At 40.2% G+C, this 14,689-nt stretch overlaps 1 long non-coding RNA gene and 1 pseudogene across 1 annotated transcript; one reads left to right on the forward strand and one right to left on the reverse strand.

Annotated features, from left to right (window-relative positions):
• Nucleotides 1–8,238: 8,238 nt before the first annotated feature.
• Nucleotides 8,239–9,666, reverse strand: LOC116087058. The gene is made up of 3 exons (XR_004117231.1): nt 9,638–9,666; nt 9,296–9,355; nt 8,239–8,404 (listed from the first exon to the last, which is right to left on the reverse strand). It is a non-coding gene; the product is annotated as an uncharacterized LOC116087058 (long non-coding RNA).
• A 2,696-nt stretch (nt 9,667–12,362) lies between these two features.
• Nucleotides 12,363–14,689, forward strand: part of LOC116087821 — an 8,999-nt pseudogene continuing 6,672 nt past the window's right edge.

Genomic DNA, 14,689 nt, shown 5'->3' on the forward strand with positions numbered 1-14,689 from the left:
GAAAGTGGGAGAGGGCAGGGTGGCAAGCATGGGGAGGGGGGAGGCAACAGGGGTTTGTTTTTGTTTGTCTGTTTGTTTGTTTTTTGGAGGGGAAACTGGGAATGGAGAAATTCGCATATAAATAAAGAAAAAAAAACAAAAAAAAACAAAAAATGGGGTACAGAGGTAAACAGAGAATTCTCATAAGAAAAAACTCTAATGGCTGAGAAACACTGAAATGTTCAACATCCTTAGTCATCAGGGAAATGGAAATCAAAAGGACTCTGAGATTTCACCCATCAGAATGGCTAAAATTAAAAATTCAAAGGTTAGGCACATGCTGGTAAGATTGTGGAACAAGGGGAACACTCTTCCACTGCTGGTGGGAGTACAAACTTGTACAACCAGTTTGGAAATCAAGTTAGTGGTTTCTCAGAAGACTGAAAATAGTTCTACCTCAAGATGCAGTTATAAAATTCCTGGGCATATACCCAAAAGCTGATCCATCATATCACAAGGATACTTCTTCAAATATTTTCATAGCAGCTTTATTCATAATAGCCAGAAACTGGAAACAACTTAGATGTCTCTCAACTGAAGAATGGATGTAGAAAATGTGGTTTATCTATATGATGGAATACTGATCAGCCACTAAAAACAAAGACATCATTAATTTCACAGGCAAATGGATGGAATTAGAAAATATCATCCGGAGTGAGGTAACACAGACCCAAAAGAACATGCATTTTATGTACTCACTTATAAGTGGATATTAGTCATAAAGTATAGGATAACCATGCTATAATCAACATGCCACGCCTACTCTTCTACTCCAGTAAAGTCTGCGTGTCAGGCTTGAAGGCCTGATCATGGACCTGAGGTGTATGGTTTCAAAGGGAGCTTGCCTCCTGGGTATTCAGTCAGTCGCTGCCATCTCCTAACTCAGATGTGTTCCAGATTAGTCTTTCCAATAATCAACATTGCCTTCTTATTCAGGCATAAAGGTGCCCCAAGAAATGATTCATAAATAGCTAAAACTAAGATTCAACATTGTTCCCTGGCCAGCAGAGTGTTCCAATATATCCTAATTTAATACCAAGCAGTTGTTAGCTTGGAATTTCTCACAAGGAAGCTGCCTTATCAGACAGGGTGTCCCCAGAGTTAGCAATAGAGGTCATGCACTATTGCTAACTGTAAACACAATTAGATTTCTCAGAGCAGTCCCACAGAAGACAGAATTGTTTTACATACCAGAAAGTAATTGAAGGACTTCCCTCACTTAAGGGCATTCTCAGGAACTGCTAGAATGGGACTTCCTAGTGCTTGCCTCCTACAGAACCAGAGAATTAGCTTGGGACTGCCAAGATAGCCCCAGCGGGAAGGGCACCACTGCTCTTCCTCTTTGCACCTGGATGCCTGATCTTACTGACCTTGATGTGACTGTCACTTGCCTATGTGACTTCTGTCTTGCTGTCTGATCTTACTGACCTTGATGTGACCATCATCTGCCTACATGACTTTTGTCATCTTCCCTGTTTTCTGTATAAGCCTGAATTTTACCTTGTGCAAATACACTCAGATTCAGCACTTCCTGTGTTGCCTCTGTTTGTCATCTGCCGAATTTTTTGCCCACCTGAACAGAACCTACTCATCCCATGGAACAAGGAATTCCTGCAGCAAACCCAGTCCGTGGCACAGCGGACTCAAAGAAGCCAGTAAAAGTGATTGTTGCTTCCTGTTATTTTTGTTGTTAAAAGTGAACATTATGTTTGTGTGGCTATCTTCTTTTGGGTTTTTTGAAAGGAGATTACTTTCTTGCTTTTTCTATGGTGTAGTTTCCCTCCTTGTGTTGGAATTTTCCACTTATTATTCTTAGTAGGGCTGGATTTATGGAAAGATATTGTGTAAATTTGGTTTTGTCATGGAATATCTTGTTTTCTCCATTTATGGTAATTGAGAGTTTTGTTGGGTAGAGTAGTCTAGGCTGGCGTTTGTGTTTTCTTAGGGTCTGTATGATATCTGCCCAGGATCTTCTAGCTTTCACAGTCTCTGGTGAGAAGTCTGGTGCAATTCTGATAGGCCTGCCTTTATAGGTAACTTGACCTTTTTCCCTTACTGCTTTTAAATTTTTTTCTTTGTTTAGTGCATTTGGTGTTTTGGTTATTATATGATGGGAGGAATTTCTTTTCTGGTCCAGTCTATTTGGAGTTCTGTAGGCTTCTTTTATGTTCATGGGCATCACTTTCTTAATGTGATCCTGGTTATGTCAGAACTCCTCAGAGTCAAGCTGTCTCTGTGAACCTGTGATTCTGGGATCCTGTGATCCTGAACTAATTAGAGTGCCTGGGAGTACAGCTTCCTCTGGGAATTATGGGACTCGCTGCAGAGTTTGTGCCCAAGGTCTGCTTAGGGCACTGTCCCAAACAGACTGAAAGCAACCCATGCCACTGGGCTGGTGGAGTTCCCACTGCTCCAAGTTACTCACAGTGTTGGGACAGATGTTGTGTCCTCCTCACCTCTGATCCTTAGGATCTTAGCAATTCTTAATCTTAGAGCCTGAGCCATTGGAGTTGTGTTTAGGATATTTCCCCTTGTGCCAATAAATTCAAGGCTCTTTCTCTTCTTTTAGATTCAGTGTATCTGGTTTTATGTTGAGATCCCTGATCCATTTGGACTTGAGCTTTGTGCAATGTAACAAATATAGATCTATTTTCGTTTTCTACATACCAACTGCCAGTTAGACCAGCACCATTTATTGAAGATGTTTTCTTTTTCTATTGTGTATTTTTGGCTTCTTTATCAAAGACCAAGTGTCCATACGTGTGTGGTTTTATTTCTGGGTCTTCAATTCTATTCCATTAATCGATCTGTCTCTGTACCAATATCATGCAGTTTATATCACTATTGCTCTGTAGTATAGCTTGAGGTCAGATATGATGATTCTCCCAGAAGTTTCTTTATTGTTAAAAATTGTTTTCACTATCCTGGGCCTTTTTGTTGTCCCATATAAAATTAAAAGATGCTTTTTCTTTGAAGAATAGTGTTGGAATTTTGATGGGAATTGTATTGAATCTGTAGATTGCTTTTGGTAAGACAGACATTTTAACTATGTTGATCCTACTAATCTATGAGCATGGGAGATCTTCCCATCTTTTGAGGTCTGCTTAAATTTCTTTCTTCAGAGACTTGAAGTTCTTGTCCTGCAGATCTTTCACTTGCTTGGTTAGAGTTACACCGTTACATCCCCTCTTCACTTCAGTCATCCATTGGACTCCTGGCAGCCTCTGTTTGGGGGCTAACACCTGGGAGCTAAGACAGATGCTCTCTGTTGACTGTCTTTAAAGAAGCCACCTGACCACGCCTACAACCTGAGCATGCCAGCCAGCTAGCCACCTGAAGATCTTCTGAACCTGGGGACTTTGGCACCTGAACTTTCTTTGTAGTGTAATCTAGAAACTTGTTTTCACTTTCTCCTGTGACTATAAAAACCCTAGTTTATTCTCAGTAAAGTGGAGCCTTGATTGGGACGCTTCGTGTTTTCTCTTTGCATTTCAAACCCTCTACTTCAGGTCCTTTATTCCCTCCTAGCTGAGGAGAACCCCGTTCGTGAAACTGCGGGCAGTTTCATTACACCAAGATATTTTACAATATTTGTGGCTATTGTGAAGGGAAGAGTTTACCTAATTTCTTTCTCCACCTATTTATCATTTACATAAAAGAGGGCTGATGATTTCCTTGAGTTAATTTTATATCCAAAGACTTTGCTGAAGTTGTTTATCAGCTGGTAGAATTGAGGGGGTCATTTATGTATACTATCATATCATCTGTGAACAGTGATACTTTAATTTCTTCCTTTCCAATTTGTATCCCATTGATCTGCTTTTGTTGTCTTACTGCTGTAGCTATAATTTAGAGTACTATATTAAATAGATAGGGAGAAATGGGTATTCTTGTCTTTGTTCCTGGTTTTAATGGGATTGCTTCAAGTATCTCTCCATTTAATTTGATATTGCCTGTTGGTTTGCTGTATATTGCTTTTAATATGTTTAGGTATATGCCTTGAGTCCTCGATCTCTCCAAAAGTTTTAACATGAAGGTGGTTAGATTTTGTCAAAAACTTTGCCAGCATCTAATAAGATTATCATGTGATTTTTTTCTTTAAGTTTATTTATATAAAGGATTACGCTGATATTTAGTATATTGAGCCATTCCTGTGTCCCTAGGCTGAAGCCTACTTGATCATGTTGAATGATGCTTTTGATGTGTTCTTGAATTTGGTTTCCAAGAATTTTATTGAACAATTTAGCATTAATTAGCATAAGTGAAATTGATAGTTCTCTTTCATTGTTGAGTGTTTGTGTGGTTTAGGAATCAGGGTAACTGTGGCCTCATAGAATAAAGTGGGTAGTGTTCCTTCTGTTTCTATTTTGGGGAATAGTTTGAGGAGTATTGGTATTAGCTTTTCTTTGAAAGTCTGGGAAATTTCTACACTAAAGCCACCTGGCCCTAGGAATTTTTTTTTTTGTTAGGGGACTTTTTATTTTCTTAGGGGTTTTGGGACCATATACATGGTTTACCTGATCTTGGCTTAACTTTAGTATGTGGTATTTATCTAGAAAGTCATCCATTTCATTTAGATTTTACAGTTTTGTCAAGTATAGTCTTTTAAAGTAGGACCTAACAATTTTTTTAAATTTCTTAGTTTCTGTTATGTCTCCTGTTTTTATTAATTTGGATAGTGTCTCTGTGCCTTTTCAGCTAGTTTTCCTAAGGGTTTGTCTATCTTGTTATCTCAAAGACCTAGTACTTGGTTTTGTTGATGCTTTGTATTGTTCTCTTTGTTTCTAATAGATTGATTTCAGCCCTGAGTTTGACTATTTCCTGCCATCTATTCCTCTTGGATATGTTTGCTTTATTTTATTCTAGAGTTTTCAGGTGTGATATTAAGTTGCTATTGTAAAATTTCTATAATTTCTTTATGAAGGCACTTAGTGCTATGAATTTTTCTCTTAACAGTGCTTTCATTGTGTCCCATAAGTTTGGTTATGTTGTGTTTTCATCTTCATGGAATTCTAGAAAGTATTTAATTTTGTGCTTTCTTTCTTCACTAAGTGATCATTGAATAGAAACTTGTTCAGTTTGCATGCGTATGTGGGCTTTCTGTTGTTGCTGTCATTGTTGAAGTCCAGCCTTAGTCTGTGGTGATCAGATGGAATACAAGGGATTATTTCAATCTTCTTATATCTGTTGAGGCTTGTTTTGTTTCTGATCACATGATCAGTTTTGGAGAAGTTTTCATGTAGTGCTGAGTGGAGTAGTTTTCATGTATTGGGGTGGAAGGTTCTATAGATTTCTGTTAAATCCATTTGTTTCAAAACTTCTATTGGTTTCATTGTGTCTCTATTTAGTTTCTGTTTCAATGAACTGTCCATTGGTAAGAGTGTGGTGTTGAAGTTTCCTGCTATTATTGTGTAGGAATCAATGTTTGTTTTGAGCTTTAGTAGTTTCTTTTTTGGAAATGTGACATTATTCTGTTAAAATTTCTTCTTGCTGTCTGTGGGTGACATTTTCTATTGAGGGCCTTAAGGAAATTGGAATATTGGCCAACTCCTAAGAAACCTACCTGTATCATTCATTGTAAAGTCTCTGTTCTGGCTAGAAAACTCTTTGATTCTAGACAATCTAATTAGCCATATAGAAAGTTTTCTGAATGCAGTTTTTGAGAAATCAGCATTTGAGGCCATCTATGAGGTAAAATCATTTGCAATACTTTTCTTGTGGGTATTTTGTGGGGGGTGTCTGGTCCTTTTAATCTATAAACATAAAATCTTTCAAAAGTAATGAATATTTCTGCATTAATGCATGTATGAAATATGTGGTATGCACAACTGAGCTAAAGATAATGCTCTACTCTTTGTTTGAGCAGGAGAATGGCATCAAACTTTATAAGTCTGTTTGGACTACACAGCCAAGCTATAATATGAATTTCCACCCATGCCATATGAAAGAATGTCACGGTATGTCTTGAAGACCCTGTAGCCAACAAGAGTATTGACTATTCATAGCTGAGGTCCTGACCAGAGACATTCATATCTCAGGCAGTATACTTTACATATTTTGTTGTTCTTCGTGGTTTCTTCCTTCATGTCTGCTGCTAAGATTTTCAGGAGGTCTCATCCACCAACTCTAATCTTTATTAATTTTGATGGAATCCATAGCTTTTCTTCTTCTGTTGAAACAAAGACAAAACCTCTTCCCCAACACAACACATTTCCTGCCTCCAATTCTGAGATTATCATGTGTATAGACTGATCTAATTCAACAGTCCTTTCTAAAATCCAGCATTTCTAACAGCTATGCTACCTGTCTTATTGACATTAAAAATTTTAAAAACAATAAATCATTATCTAGTCTACTTCTGGGAGATGCCATAGCCCCCTTCAATTCTATATTGTTATTCATTGTTCTTCCTATAAGATTGCAAGATATATCTCTAACATGTATCATGCCATAATATCTAAAATATTATTGTATTCTAATGGAAACATGTCAGCATATCAACAGCTTCAATTTGTAAAGGTGTTCCCAAGATACCCACCACTTCTAATAAATGTGTAATCTCATAATCATTCTTTTCAGAACTCAAGGCAGAAGCCCCTTGGAATTCTAAATAAGCCTCAAATGTATGATGTATGTACATATATATGTACATATTTAAATTTTTCAAACTCTATGAAATGAAACACATAAGCTATTATGTCATTGTAGATTCCAGCTTGGATTCTTCTGAATATTCATTATTCTGATTTAAAGAATTCACTAACTTGACTACTTGGGAGGCAGAAGTAGACAGATTTCTGAGTTTGAGGCCAGCCTAGTCTACAGAGTGAGTTCCAGGACAGCCAGGGCTACACAGAGAAACCCCATCTCGAAAAAAATAATAATTCCCTAATCTATGTTCTAGGGTCTCCAACCTAGCATTTAATCTTTTTAGTCTTCTTATGACCTAAATCTGTTTTATTCTGCTGTTTCTCCTTTTTGTCTTTTATTTATTTACACTCCAGATTTTATCTCACCTCCCCAGTCCACGCTCCGACTGTTCCACATCCCATATCTCCTCTCCACCCCTCTGTCTCCTTGAGGATGTCCTCACCACCCACCACCCACCCAACTGGACCTCTAAACTCCATGAGACCCCCAGTCTCTTGAGGGTTAGGTGTATCTTCTGTGACTAGACCCACACCCAGCAGTCTTCTGTTGTATATGTGTTAGGGGCCTCATATCAGCTGGTGTAGGCTGCCTGGTTGGTGGTCCAGTGTTTGAGAGATCTCAAGGGTACAAGTTAATTGAGACTGCTGGTCCTCCTACAGGGTAACCCTCCTCCTCAGCTTCTTCCAGCTTTTCCGTAATTCAACCTCAGAGATCAACTGCTTTGATCCATTGCTTAGGTACAAATATCTGCATTTGACTCTTTCAGCTGCTTGTTGGGTCTTCCAGAGTACAGTCATGCTAGTCCCTTTTTGTGAACACATCATAACCTCATTAAAAGTCTCAGGCCTTGGGGCCTCCCCTTGAGCTGGATCCTAATTTGGGCCTCTTGCTGAACCTCTTTTTCCTCAGGCTCTTCTCCATTTCTGTCCCTGCAATTCTTTCAGACAGGAAAAATTATGGATCAGAGTTTTGACTATGAGATGACAACCCCCTCCCTCACTTGTCTTCCTACTGAATGTGGGCTCTATAGGTTTCCTCTCCCTACTGTTGGGTATTTCATCTGAGGTCCCTACCTTTGAGTCCTGAGTCTCTCACATCCCAGGTCTCTGGTACATTCTGGAGGGTCCCCTCAACTTTCTACCTCCTTGAGGTTGCCTGTTTCCATTCTTTCTGCTAGCTCTCAGGGCTTCAGTCCTTTCCCCCCACCCAATGCCAGATCAGGTTCCCCTCTTCCCCCAACTACCCACCTCATCCACTTTCCCTCCCAGATCTCTCCCTCCTTCCCCACTTGTGATTGCTATGTTCTCCCTCCCAAGTGGGACTGAGGAGTCCTCATTTGGACCCTTCAGCTTGTTGACTTTTTGAGAAAAGGGTATATAAAATTGTAATCATTAATGAAAAATAATTATTTGTATGCTGATAAGTGAAACAAAATCATAAGGGATCTAGATACATTATGTCATTGCATTTTCCATTTTTCAACACAAAATGTTTTTCTTTTAATCTCTAACTCTATCCTTAAGGACTTTCCAAGTATCTTACCAAGTCTGTTGACTTTTCAACTTTTCTTGCCATCTCCATGTATCTGTAGATGTTGTCTGCCAAGTTTCTCTGCCACTCAGCTAGCACTTCATGCAGGCTTCTGGCTCCTAGCTCTGTCCCCCTCTGGTCAGTCCCTCTCTCCACCTGACTCTGTATGGTTGCAGGCTTTCACCTACAGGCACACAACAGCAGTTCTGGACCTACAGGCTCAGTCACACAGGGCTCTGCTCACTCTGTGAAGGTGGCTCCAGGCCAAGCAGTGCTGCTACCTATTGTGGCTCTAGGCCATTGCAAGCTTCCTACCCCTCCATCCTGAGTACATGCTGGTTTCTCACCATCCCAGTCCCTCTGCTCAGTCCCTCTGCTCAGTTCCTCTGCCATATCTTGGAAGTGTACTATGGATCTGGCCTGGGAGAGACCATTATGCACCAGCTGAGTTAGCTCATAGGCCTGTGATGTGCATTGAGGCTTTCTCTTGGCTCTATGTCAAAGGGAACAGCCTTATACCCAGCGAGAAAACTGCTTGCAGATGTGTTTGTTCCTGCCTTTCCATCAGGGCTTTGTCTCAGATTCTAAGCCTGGGTTCTATAAGCCCTTACACTGGACACCATTTGGAACCATGAGTTCTTTTATTCTGTGCCTCACTTTCCAAATGACTAGGAGGCTATTATTTATCAACAAATGCCTAGGCAACTCAACCATCCTCTTCATACTACTCCATGTTTGCTACATGGCTAATTACCACATTTCAGTTCCATACATCTGACTCTGAGTCTCATGGTGAATCTTCCCACACCTCTTTACTGCCCAGAATTTCTCTTTCTCTCTCTCTCTCTCTCTCTCTCTCTCTCTCTCTCTCTCTCTCTCTCTCTCTCTCTCTCTCTCTCTCTCCCTCTCTCTACTCCCAGTTGTTCCACCTACTACTAATCCTGTCTCAGCTTACTGTCCATCAGATTTTTATGCTTTCACCCAGTATCCAAGAGATTATCCCTACAGAACCTAGCATAATTGCCCTCTGAGAGACTTGACCCAGAGGCTGATGGAAACAGACACAGATACTCACATCCAAACATTTCATGGAGCTCAGGAAATCTTGGGAATGATGCGGGGAGTCTTGAAGCAGCTAGAGGGGTCAGGAACACCACAAGAAAACATACAAAATCAACTAACAGGGGCCCATAGGGGCTTACAGAGGCTAAACCACAAAGCAAAGAGTATTCATGGGATGTGTAACAGATGTGCAGCTTGGTCTTCATGTGGAGCCTAACATCTGGAGCAGGGGCTGCCTCTGACTCTCTTGTTTCCTTTGGATCCCTTTCCCCTAATTGAGCTGCCTTGTCTAGCCTCAAAAAGAAAAGATGCATCTAGTTCTACTGCAATTTGATATGCCAAGGAGGGCTGATACCCATGAAAGGCCTCACTTCTCTGAGGAAAAGGCGAGGGAGGCTTGGAGGAGGTGAGGTGAGCAGTAAAGACAGGGAGAAGAGAATGGAAGGGAATCTGTGATTGTGATGTAATAACCTGTTATCCACCCAGGAGGCTGGGAAAGGAGGTGTTAATTGCCTGGTGACTTTTGCTCTATCTGTATGGCCAAGACCACAACAGATTCTCCCCCCAAAACCTACTATGATATCATCAATCTATATAACATCTTTATAAGAAATATTAAATGTAGTCAATTGATAGAGTCTATCTTTATGGAAGATGTCACATGTAGTTTATAAAGAGTGTCAATGTAGTCACACTTATGCCTTATCATGCATATGAGTGAGATTTAGTTAATTTTTCACAAATAAAGTTTTTACCAAATTGTGCTAGGCTTAAATATGCAAATAAACTACTTAGTATCAGATTCCCAACATTTGAGCCTACACTATCCACTGTAGCCCATTAAACTGAACTATCTTGCCTCTTGTAAATCATTTTTTTCTGCTAGATATAGTGGTGACAGAAACCCCCATAATTCTTAATGATGACATACACCATTGGATCCAGTCTTAGTTTGGGTTTTACTGCTGTGAACAGAAACCATGACCAAGGCAACTCTTATAAGGATGACATTTAATTGGGGCTGGCTTACAGGTTCAGAAATTCAGTCCATTATCATCAAGGCAGGAGCATAGCAGCATACAGTCATATGTGGAACTGGAGGAGCTGAGAATTCCACCTTTTGTTCCAAAGGCAGCTAGCAGAAAACTGGCTTCCAGGCAACTAGGACAAAGGTATTAAAGCCCACGAGCACAGTGACACACCTACTCCAACAAGGCTACACCTCCTAATGGTGCCACTCCCTGGACCAAGCATATACAAACCATCACAAACCCTTCATCTATATTTATGGCTATCATGATAGGGGTGGGAAAATAGAAGATTCTGAAATCTCATAAGCTGGAAAGATAGTAAATCAAAACTGAAGAATAACAAAAAATGAAAGTACTCTTATTGGTCTATATAGTGGGTATAGTCCTCATCATATTTATCTACAGAAACCAAATAAACTTATTAGGATGACAACTGACTGCCACAAACTGAACTGCGTGTTAGCTCCAACACAGAATCCATAGCATATGTAATACCTTTGCTAGCTATATAGTACATACCCACTGTTTTAGGAGATAAATTATTTTTCTATCAGAAATAGGGATCAAAACCAACTTGTATCTACATATGGTAAACAAAAGTACATAATTTCAATTTTGCCTATGTTGTCTCCCTTTTCCTTTATTAAGTACCGATGGAAGAGACCTGGGTATTCTGAAGACTAGTATATTATTACAATTATAAATGCTAATTGGTCTAGGTAAAAGAAAGTGTAGTATTCTGTGGGCCCATGTGCCGGAGGCTTTCCACTGAGATCTGTGGCCTGGCCTGGTGCAAGAGCTCCAGTGAAGGGAAGCAGACACGGGTGGGGAGAAGAAGTCACTTCCGCTGCTCATCTGCTGCTGCAGTTGGCTTCACCTCTGTCTCTGCCATGTCTTCCAGGCCACCCTGCACTGAGTCAGGTTGGGCTGGGCCAACTAAAGGCCGAGTAGCCAGTGAGGAGTGCAGCACAGCTGCAGGCCAACTTTTAGGAGAGTAGACCTCTCCCCAAGTGTTACAGCTCTTAGAATAAAAGGCTCAGATGACGCAGTAGATCTTCCAAACCCCTTTATTCCCCTGGATAGGATTTATATACAGTTTGGGTGGGGGGAGTCATTCAGATTTCAACAGCAGGTATCTCTCATTGGTTTGGGCTGAGAGAGTTTGGGGAATCTTTATTTGCATGTAAGAAGGCTTGGTGCTTATAATACGTGACCTATATCACACACACCCCCTGCTGGGGCCTGTTGAGGAGTTGTGACTGAAACAGGAGCCAGGGACCCAGGAGGCATGGCTGAACACCTTTCGTCCCATGCAGGCAGAAACTACTGCCCACCACCGGGTGTCCAGGATTCCAGACCTGTTACTCGACCAGGACCAGGTTGCCTAAACAGACCACTGCCCAATAGTTCTCATATTAGAGGTCTTTGTAGGATACTTGAATCTGAGATTGGGATCTGTATTATTTATCTGTTGTTGTGATAAAGTACTGTGATCAAGAATAGTGTGTAGAATGAAGAAAGTTTATTTTGGTTTATGGATCCAGAGGGTTAAAGTTCATCATGGCAGGAAAGAATAGTAGCAAGAGCAGGAAGTTGAACAATCACATCTCAACTACACATAGGAATCAGAGATAGCAGACTGGAATAGGGATGAGATCATGATCTCTCAGAGCTCATATAAAATGATGTACTTTCTGTAGCAAGGTTACTCGACCTCCCCAAATAGTATCAACCAACTGAAAACCAAGTTCTCAAATATCTGGGCTTAAGAGGGACATTTCTGATTCAAACCACAAGAGTTAAAGTGTATTAATAATCAGGAGCATGATATAATGGTGTAAATTTTTAGGGATCTTGCAAACAAGAGTATTATCAAAGCTAAAATATCAATTTTGTTGAATTTTTTATCTTCTGAATCAAGCAAAAAGGGAGCATACCAATTAATAATATTGTTCTACACCTGAAAGTGCTGCTTGGACCTACATATTGTGTGACCCAAAAGGCTGCCAATTTTGGAAAGGTTTCAAGTAGTACAGTACTCTGATGAAGATGCGGGCTATAGGGTAAGCATCCTTTTCCCTTGAAATTGTCAGCATTAGTCCTAAGACTTGTGATAAAAGATGCTATATTAAACTCACAGGAAATCCTAGGGGAAGAGTTACAGTTCAGATCCTAATACACTAAATCAAGACTATTCCAAAAGCAGAAAAAAAAATGGTGTACTATTTGGTCTGGTAAAGACAAAGCCTGATCGGGAGACACCAAACAACTATGGGAATATAACTACCTACCATGACCTGGGTTTGATCAGAACTGTCAAGTCATAAGATAAAATGAACCAATAAACAATCCAATGTATGTACAATTGAGTACACAGTCTAAGAACAGTTATTGTATCATTGCATTGACACTCACCCATCCCTCATCTCATATCTCTGCATGTAAGGAAATGTGTGTGACCAACTGATATTGAGGAAGAGAAACCAATTTAATTTATGAGTTGATCCATTTGGTGTGTGGATGAAAAGTTAAAATTACTGTCAGCCACAATAAAACCTTACTGAAACCCCATAAAGCTGGGCAGAGATTTGGTTGGTGTTAGTATTATATTTAATGTTAAATAACTTGGGTACTTGTCAATAACTCTAGAGTTTTGAAAACTGGAATATAAGGAATTTTGTCTTAGAAGCTTGTTGGCCAACCAGAGTATCAATGCAAAATATGGTGACATTTGTAAGGTAAATTAATGGCCACTAAAGGGTATACATGAATCACTAATCAAAGTAGACATGATGGCTTATGTAGTTGACAACATATTAACCAAACTGCTATTGGTTTGATGACCATGTGAACTAAGAGCACAGTGTGATGACCAGGGCCGTGCCAGATGCTTCTTGTGTCATACAGAGTGATAACTACCTTTGTACAATCTTTCAGACCACTCCAACTCAACTAGGAAAATAATACTAGGAGATGCATATGAATTAAATTATGCAATATGCTCAGGGGTTATAGAAAGGAAGGTACAGTGTGACATGAAGGACACCCAGAGGAGTCCTGAAGGGGCATAGTCACCACTCAGGTGGAGAATCAGGAGAGTAGGAACCCTTGTGCAATGCTTCTACTGGCAGTCAGTGGGGACTACACAAGCAACATACAGGAAGTAATTTCATTGGGGTATTTGTAACTAAGTCACAGATAGAGGGTTAGAGGAGTAGCTTGTGACAAGGAACAGTCTCATGCTAAAGTGCCTGATAGTATGGCAGGATGCACTTAGTCTGCTTGCAGGGATGTTGAGGCAAAGAATACATGAAATTCTGAAAACCTATAATATATTCCCATAGCCAGGTGCCAATCCTGTCATCAGTAGAAGCCAGTGCTAAACCCTTTATAGGGCAGGAATGGCCCCTATTATCTATAATCCCACTATGACTCAATTGAGCAGCTTGTGGTTTTTAATCCCTGCAACTCTTAACAGAGTTACAGATATTAACTCCTAAGGGAAATCAGTTTAAATGAAGAGACACTGCAAATTTCCAGATACAGGAAGAGCTAATACAGTAGTCTCAGTTCTTTGGGATTCATGTGACTAGATTGGCAGGAGAGAGAAAACTTAGCATTATGGCAGGAGAAGTCTTCTTGATTGTCAGGAAGAAGGGCTGCTATTAGAAACCAGGAAGAGGGAAGGTGTGGCACTCAACCTGGGTGGGTCCACCTAGCAAATGCTTGCCAATTTATTCCCAAGTAGATAACTGTAACAATCCTAGATGGTGAAGGGCACAAAATATGATGGCCATGGCTCAGGTCTCGCAAAGATGAAGGTCTAGACACACTATCAGATAAGCCACTGAGACCAGGAGACTTGCAAAGGGACATTAAGAAGGAACAGAGACTGGGTGACAGAGAAAGAAGAGAAAGGTTGTCAATTTTAACACAGACCACTAGGAATAATTGTTTGTCCTAATCATACTTTGTTTCTTCTAAGTTTCACTCAGGAAGGAAGGCCTATGAGAATCATGAAGAATTTGTTCTCTGCATAAATATGAAGAGGATGAGTAGAGTTGTCTCAGAGAGTACAGCTGAAAGTACCAGAAATGCTCTCAGTGAGCACCATTCAGCTGCCAGCTGTGGGACCCGCTCAGATCACAGCCTTCTTGGGGGCAGGCATTCTCAATGGCTGTCACAATAGGTATATAAGAGCTGGCTTCTCTTAAATCCTCATGCAACACAGATCAAGGTGATTATTTTTGCTCAAAAGCGCCCTCTGTTGTTTGCTGAATCCTGCCTGTCATTTCTAGGCCACATATATTCTAGTTTTTATTAGTAATAGTAGTAGTAATAGTTATTTTATTTATTTACATTTCAAATGTTACCCC

This window comes from Mastomys coucha, unplaced genomic scaffold (assembly GCF_008632895.1).
Source record: "Mastomys coucha isolate ucsf_1 unplaced genomic scaffold, UCSF_Mcou_1 pScaffold13, whole genome shotgun sequence".
In the NCBI taxonomy this organism is placed as follows: domain Eukaryota; kingdom Metazoa; phylum Chordata; class Mammalia; order Rodentia; family Muridae; genus Mastomys; species Mastomys coucha.